The sequence below is a fragment of the Haematobia irritans genome, chromosome 1 (assembly GCF_050003625.1).
Source record: "Haematobia irritans isolate KBUSLIRL chromosome 1, ASM5000362v1, whole genome shotgun sequence".
NCBI classification, from domain to species: Eukaryota; Metazoa; Arthropoda; class Insecta; order Diptera; family Muscidae; genus Haematobia; species Haematobia irritans.
This window is the reverse complement of record NC_134397.1, coordinates 46,501,216-46,509,930: the sequence shown is the minus strand read 5'-3', so window position 1 is coordinate 46,509,930 and position 8,715 is coordinate 46,501,216. Positions and strand designations below refer to the sequence as shown.

The 8,715-nt window shown below is 32.1% G+C and overlaps 2 non-coding genes across 2 annotated transcripts; both read right to left on the bottom strand.

Annotated features, from left to right (window-relative positions):
- Nucleotides 1-248: 248 nt before the first annotated feature.
- Nucleotides 249-321, bottom strand: TRNAV-AAC (transfer RNA valine (anticodon AAC)). Its single transcript has one exon. It is a non-coding gene; the product is annotated as a tRNA-Val (tRNA).
- A 459-nt stretch (nucleotides 322-780) lies between these two features.
- On the bottom strand, nucleotides 781-853 carry TRNAF-GAA (transfer RNA phenylalanine (anticodon GAA)). Its single transcript has one exon. It is a non-coding gene; the product is annotated as a tRNA-Phe (tRNA).
- Between the last annotated feature and the right edge of the window lie 7,862 nt (nucleotides 854-8,715).

Genomic DNA, 8,715 nt, shown 5'->3' with positions numbered 1-8,715 from the left:
GACATTTCTCTCAAGACGGTGTACTGCTCCCCTCCTCTTTAACGAATCATCATCTGAAAACCTATGCGGATGACTGTTTGATAGTGTCCATCATGTAGAGACGTTAAGGAGTTTGAGGGGTAGATTAATGACTGTACTATTTACTTCTACTAAGAGTAAAGTAATTTTAATGATAATAAATTTTAATAGAAAATGTGTATTTTAAAAAAAATAGTTTTATATAAAAAAAATAAATAAAAAAAAATAACTGTTTCCGCCCGGGATCGAACCGGGGGCCTTCCGCGTGTTAGGCGGATGTGATAACCACTACACCACGGAAACATATAAATGGAAGCAGCAAAATACAGCAAATTAAGCACAAAAGCACAATTTAGCCACCAATGAAAGCTTTCGTGCTGTGTCAAATCTATATAGAGAAGAATGATATGCCAAGGCAGCCACAGAAAAAGCCCAACACACACACATTCAGTCATTCATCAAATGGTTTTACTGCTGCAAGCTTTACGTCGGTATAGAGAAAATCCAACGAGTAAAATACAAAACCCAACGAATGTGAACTAGTTGAAATGTATGGCATTCATTTAACTTGAATGATTTTTAGTGGTGGATTGTGTATGAGAAGTGTATTGGGCGATAAAAATGTCTGAGAAAAAGTTGAATGCAATGAAATTTTGAAGATAATTTATTTAAATCGTCGCAAATTATAATAAACAAATTAAAAAAATATGAAATAAAGTAAAAAAAATGCATACAAAACTAAAAAAATAAGAAAAAAAGATTTGCCGAAACCCGGGATTGAACCGGGGACCTTTAGATCTTCAGTCTAACGCTCTCCCAACTGAGCTATTTCGGCTGATACGAATGTGGTGACAAATAACTTATTTGAAATGGAGATTTTAAATAAACTTAAAGTTTACATTATTAGATGTGTCGGAGTGATAAGATTTTCGCCTAATAAAGACAAGAAAGTTTTTCATGCAAAAAGTAGGATTTAATAAATTATTATGCCCTTCACCACTACAAGGTGAAAAAAGTTCAAGTTCAATAATACACCCAAAAAAAGTGAATCAAGAGAATAAGGTGGGTAGTCAAGCAACTCGTACTTTAATTCGTTAATTTTAGCCATTGTTAAACCACTCTTGTGCGCTGGTGCGTTGTCTTGATGAAAAATATTTTTTTTTTGTGTTATAAGCCAGGAAGTTTTTCTCGAATTTGTACATTTAATTGATCCAAAAGGTTGCAATAGTACTCTGAATTTATTGTTTTATCTTTTTGCAGATAGTCAATCAATAAAAAAAAAGTTGAAGTCCCAAAAAAACCGTCCCAAAAAACCTTACCAGCCGATTGAATTGTTTTTACCTTCTTTGGGACACTTCCTCCAGCTTCAGTCCGTTGATTGGATTGTTCTTTGGTCTCTAGGCTAAGAAGTTTCCGAATTTCCCTCGTATGAACTATTTTATTATATCCTCCACCATAGGATGGGGGTATATTAACTTTGTCATTCCGTTTGTAACACATCGAAATATTGCTCTAGCTTAGGTTAGGTTAGGTGGCAGCCCGATGTATCAGGTCACTTAGACTATTCAGTCCATTGTGATACCACATTGGTGAACTTCTCTCTTATCACTGAGTGCTGCCCGATTCCATGTTAAGCTCAATGACAAGGGACCTCATTTTTCTAGCCGAGTCCGAACGGCGATCCACCTTGCAGTGAAACCACTTAGAGAAGCTTTGAAACCCTCAGAAATGTCACCAGCATTACTGAGGTGGGATAATCCACCGCTGGAAAACTTTTTTGGTGTTCGTTCGAAGCAGGAATCGAACCCACGACCTTGTATAAGCAAGGCGGGCATGCTAACCATTGCACCACGATGGCTTCCAAAGAAGACCCCATAAAGTATATTCTGGGTAGTGGTGAAATTCTGAGTCGATCTGAGCATGTCCGTCCGTCCGTCCGTCTGTTGAAATCACGCTAACTTCCGAACGAAACAAGCTATCGACTTGAAACTTGGCACAATTAGTTGCTATTGATGTAGGTCGGATGGTATAGCAAATGGGCCATATCGGTCCACTTTTACGTATAGCCCCCATATAAACGGACCCCCAAATTTGGTTTGCAGACCCTCTAAGAGAAGCAAATTTCATCCGATCCAGCTAAAATTTGGTACATGGTGTTAGTATATGGTCTCTAACAACCTTCCAAAAATTGGTCCTCATCGGTCCATAATTATATATAGCCCCCATATAAACCGTTCTCCAGATTTGACCTCCGGAGCCTCTTGGAGGAGCAAAATTCATCCGATCCGGTTCAAATGTGGAACGTTGTGTTAGTATATGGTCTCTAATATCCGTGCAAAAATTGGTCCACATAGGTTCATAATTATATATAGCCCCTATATAAACCGATCCCCAAATTTGGTTTGCAGACCCTCTAAGAGAAGCAAATTTCATCCGATCCAGCTAAAATTTGGTACATGGTGTTAGTATATGGTCTCTAACAACCATGCAAAAATTGGTCCGCATCGGTTCGTAATTATATATAGCCCCCATATAAACCGATCCCCAGATTTGGCTTGCGGAGCCTAAAAGAGAGGAAAATTTCATCCGATCCGGCTGAAATTTCGTACATGGTGTTAGTATATGGTCTCTAACAACTATGCAAAAATTGGTCCACATCGGTCAATAATTACATATAGGCCCCATATAAAGCGATCCCCGATTTGGCTTGCGGAGCCTCTAAGAGAAGCAAATTTAATCCTATCCGGTTGAAATTTGGTACATGGTGTTAGTTATGGTCTCTAATAACCATGCAAAAATTGGTCCACATTGGTCAATAATTATATATAGCTCCCATATAAACCGATCACCAGATTTGAACTCCGCAGCCTCTTGGAAGACCAAAATTCATCTGATTCAGTTGATATTTGGTACATGGTGTTAATATATGGCCTTAAACACCCATGCAAAAATTGGTCGAAATCGGTCCATAATTATATATAGCCCCCATATAAACCGATCCTCAGACTTGACCTCCGGAGCCCCTTGGAAGAACAAAATTCATCCAATTCGGTTGAAATTTGGTACGTGATGTTACTATATAGTATCCAACAACCATGCAGGAATTTGGTCATATCAGTCCATAATTATATATAGCCCCCATATAAACCGATCCCCAGATTTGACCTCCGATGCCTTTTGGAGAAGCCAAATTCATCCGATCTGGTTGAAATTTGGTACGTGGTGGTAGTATATGATATTTAACAACCATGCCAAAAGTGGTCCATATCAGTCCATAATTATATATAGCCCCCATATAAACCGATCCCGAGATTTGGTTTTGGAGCCTCTTGGAGGAGCAAATTTCATCCGAGTCAGTTGAAATTTGGTACATTGTGCCAGTATATGGCCGTTAACAACCATGCCTAACTAGATCCATATCGGTCTATAGTTAGATATAGCCCTCAGATAATTCGATCCCCAATCACACAAAAATTGGTCCATATCAAGTTCATAATTGTATATAGCCCCCATATAGTCGAACCCCATATTTCAATTCTGGCTCCCTACGTACCATACAAAAGTCCATATCGATTCGTAATTATTTGTAGACTTACTTATACATAACTTTTTTGTCTAATATACACATACATATACATACCTTTTTTGTCTAATATATACCACATATGGACTAAATCACAATTTAGAAAACGATTTAAGATACCACAACCCAAGTAATTCGATTGTAGATGACAATCTTTCGTAGAAGTTTCTACGCAATCCTGGTGGAGGGTACATAAGATTCGGCCTGGCCGAACTTACGGCAATATATACTTGTTTTTTTTTTATACTATAGCGATCGATTTATTAGTGTTTGCGAAATTTACATTTTTGTAATCATAAAATTCTTAAACTTGAAACTGGATAAAACTGCGATGAATTAAATTTAAGTTCAAACCTGGCTATTAATTACGAGCTGCATTTTTTCTGTGTACCAAATATTAACCGGATCGGCCAAAAGGCTCCGGAAGTCATATGGGGGCTATATATATATAACTATGGACCGATATGAACCAATTTATGGATAAATTTGATTCTCCAAGGAGATCCGAAAGTCATATCTGGGGGTCGATTTTGTCCCATCTAATAGCTACTTGCACCAAGTTTCAAGTCGATAGTTAACTTCGTATGGGAGTTAGAGTGATTTCAGCCGATATCGCTAGATCAACTAAGTATTTCCAATAATATACATATTTGTAGTATATCAAGGGAGCCACAGTGGTGCAATGGTTAATATGCCCGTTTCTATCGTGCACCAAAAAGGGGTTTTCAGAGGTGGGATTGTTCCATTTCCGTAAAGCTGATAGCATTTCTGGTTCTTCTAAGCTACTCTAAGGGGTTGCACCGCAATGTAAAACGTCCTTCGGCCTTGGCTATAAAAAGTAAGTCGAGTAGCACTCATTGATAAGAACATCCATATTGAACATCTGACTAACCGAGTGATTGTCATCAAGTTAAATTCTAATTGGAGAATGAGAAACCCGTCCATGAAAGAGCTTGCAATAACGGGCTACCACTATAGCTAATCTAATCTGTAATATTTCAATGCAAAATTATAAAAAAAGTCGAATCACTGTTTTGCTAACGCTCACTTTCTATTTCATTCGCTTTCTAACAACACATTTTCGAATTTTTTGTATAATTTAAGAGCTTTCACTTTCGTGTTCTAGTGAAATATACAAGCTTACAAGTGAACACGTTTTTGGCGAAATCAAAACCAGTCGATTTCTGCTAAAAAAAACCCACACTCTTTTCCAATTTCTCAATGTCCTTGGTACTGAGCCTGCTTCGATAGATCCATACGTATAATTGCATTGACCAAACGACAATTTATAACCATTAACGATGCTGCAGGTAAATTAAGACTACTGAGAATCTTGTTCTTTATGGATAGAATGATTCTACTGCTGACTAGCTATCTTAGTATATGTATACACGGATGAACAAAAATACGGATGGATTGTAACAGATTTGTCGCATTGCACAAATTTAGTAATGTTGCACAACGGGGCAGAGTTTGAACTAGGAATACGAAAATCGAATCGATTCCTTGTCAAATATTCGAAAAGTGGAGGTGGATCATTTGTGATCGTTCAAAATCGTGTAGTGTACTTTTGAGTTTTTAAAAATCGAGTCAAAATGACAAATTGACATTTTATAGTAATCAAAATCGATTAATCGAGCTTTTACGAAAAAATCGATTATGAATGAAATTTCCCTTAGATCTCATTGAGACCAGAAGTGGACTCTTCAAAAATTTTGAAGAAGTCAAAAATTTGCCGGTATTAACCAAATTTGAAGAATTTCTAATTATGAACCTAAAATGCATCTATATTTCCAACTGCAGAAAAATTGGAAGAAATTGTGGTCTCGAAATGTCTAAAAATTCAAATCGGGGCTATACCAAAACAAGAGCTAATATAAATCAAAGTCGACACAGATCTATGAGAAGTTACAATACCAGACAAATCGGAAAGAGTTGCTTTGTCTAGAAGATCAAGAACTCAAGTCGGGAGATCGGTCTACATGAGGGCTATAACAAAACATAGACCTATAAACTTCATATACGATAAACCTACTTGTGAACCTAAAATACTTGTAGAAGCCCAATAAATAAAATCGTGTCATCGGCCTACTTGGACGCTATGCCAAAAATGAACTGATACACAAATTATTCGATACAGGGCTATACAAAAAAATTTACTATTATCTTCATATTCGATATACCTACTTGTGGACCTAAACTACTGGTAAAAGACCAAAAAATAAAATCGGGTGATCGGTCTATTGGGACGCTATATCGCAACAGATAAATTGGATGAAAATTGCTGTGTCTAAATACTAAAGAAGTCAAGTCAAGTGGTTTCTCTCCATTTTGAAACATCGTTCGGACTCGGCTTTAAAAATGAGATCCCTTGTCATTTAGCTAAACAAAGAATCGTGCAGCACTCAGTGATAAGAGAGCAGTTCCCCACTTGTGGTATCACAGTGCATTAAATCGTCTAACATAACCAAATCAGCCGTCGGTAATTGTGTAAAACTTCTGAGAATACCACCAACCCATTGTGCTGTGAACTCATGTCAAATGCAATAGAAACCATACACAAATCTTCCATTTAAGCAACCATTGCTCATGGTCGGATGAGATATATGGTAAAACGGAAGGATGTTCACAGTTTATATGAAGGCTGGACACACAAATGGTTATGTATTAGGATATGCCGGAGATATTCAGACTATCAATAATTTAATAATTAAAATAAATTATTGGTCTGGATGTTTTTTTTTCAAAATTTCCTAAATTTTTTCTAAAAATACGCGAAGAGAAGGAATATGATCAACTCCAATTTGTTACTTTATGAAGGGGAACATGCAACATATTTGCAGCAAAAATATTATTTTCTCGCCAAACATAAATATGCTTGCCTAAATCACATACATAATATCAGAGAAAATAACACAATTCCGACAAACATGTCATATGATCACGGTTACCACAGTTGGTAGAAGTCTACCAAAAATGATAGATTTTTTACTGTTTCGTAGTTGTTAGAATTCTAGATGTTTTGGTGGATTTTGCCACATATTCTTCTCCACCTAAAACGTATGTTTTTATAGAAATAAAATTTTGACAAAACTTTCTTTAGAAACAAAATTTTGACAAAATTTTTTTGTAGATCTAAAATGTTGACAAAATGTTCTATAGAAATAAAATCTTGACAAAACTTTCTATAGAAATAAAATTTTTACAAAAATTTTCTGTAGAAATAAAATTTTGACAAAATTTTCTATAGGAATACAATCTTGGCAACATTTTCTATAGAAATAAAATTTTGACAAAATTTTCTATAGAAATAAAATTTTGATAAAATTTTCTATAGAAATAAAATTTTGACAAAATTCTGGCAATGTGAAAAATTTTGGCAAAAATTTCTCAAGAAATAAAATTTTAGCTAAATTTTCTATAGAAATAAAATTTTAATAAAATTTTAAAAAAATTTTGAGAAAATTTTCTGTAGAAATAAAATTTTGACAAAATTTTCTATAGACATAAGCTTTTGAAAAAAAATTTCTATAGGAATACAATTTTGACAACATTTTCTATAGAAATAAAATTTTGACAAAATTTTATATAGAAATAAAATTTTAATAAAATTTTATATAGAAATAAAATTTTAATAAAAATTTTCTGTAGGAATAAAATTTTGGCAAAATTTTCTATAGACATAAGCTTTTGAAAAAATTTTCTATAGAAATAAAATTTTGACAAAATTTTCTATAGAAATAAAATTTTGGCAAAATTTTCTATAGAAATAAAATTTTGACAAAATTTTCTAAAGAAATAAAATTTTGACAAAATTTTCTATAGAAATAAAATTTTGACAAAATCTTCTACAGAAATAAAATTTTGACAAAATTTTCTATAGAAATAAAATTTTGACAAAATTTTCTATAGAAATAAAATTTTGACAAAATTTTCTACAGAAATAAAATTTTGACAAAATTTTCTATAGAAATAAAGTTTTGAAAAAATTTTCTATAGAAATAAAATTTTGACAAAATTTTCTATAGAATTAAAATTTTGACAAAATTGTTGATAGAAATAACATTTTGACAAAATTTTCTATAGAATTAAAATTTTGACAAAGTTCTGGCAATGTGAAAAATTTTGACAAAATTTTCTATACAAATAAAATTTTGACAAAATTCTGGCAATGTGAAAAATTTTTACAAAATTTTCTACAAAAATAAAATTTGGCAAAATTTTGTATAGTAGATTTTTTTACTGTTTTGTAATTTGTTAGAAGTTTTGAAGTTTGGTAGATTTAGCCACATATTCTTCTCCAACTAAAACGTACTTTTTTATAGAAATACAATTTTGACAAAATTTTGTATAGAAATAAAATGTTGACAAAACTTTGTATAGAAATAAAATTTTGACAAAATTTTCTATAGAAATAAAATTTGGACAATATTTTCTACATAAATAACATTTTGACTAAATTTTCTATAGAAATAAAATTTTGACAACATTTTTTATGGAAATAAAATTTTGATCAAAATCTTCTATAGAAAAAAATGTTGACAAATTTTTCTATAAAAATAAAATTTTATCAACATTTTCTATAGAAATTAAATTTTGACAAAATTTACTATAGAAATAAAATTTTGTCAAAATTTTCTATAGAAATAAAATTTTGACAAAATTTTCTACAGAAATAAAATTTTGACAAATTGTTCTATAGACATAAACTTTTGACAATATTTTCTGTAGACATAAAATTTAGACAACATTTTCTATAGAAAAAAATAATTTTTGACAATATTTTCTATAGAAATAAAATTTTCACAAAATTTTCTATAGAAATAAAATTTTGACAAAATTTTCTATAGAAATAAAATTTTGACAAAATTTTCTATAGAATTAAAATTTTGACAAAATTTTGTATAGAAATAAAATTTTGACAATATTTTCTACATAAATAACATTTTGTCTAAATTTTCTATAGAAATAAAAATTTTGACAAATTTTTCTATAGACATAAACTTTTGTCAATATTTTTTTATAGAAATAAAATTTTGACAACATTTTTTATAGAAATAAAATTTTGATCAAAATCTTCTATAGAAAAAAATGTTGACAAATTTTTCTATAAA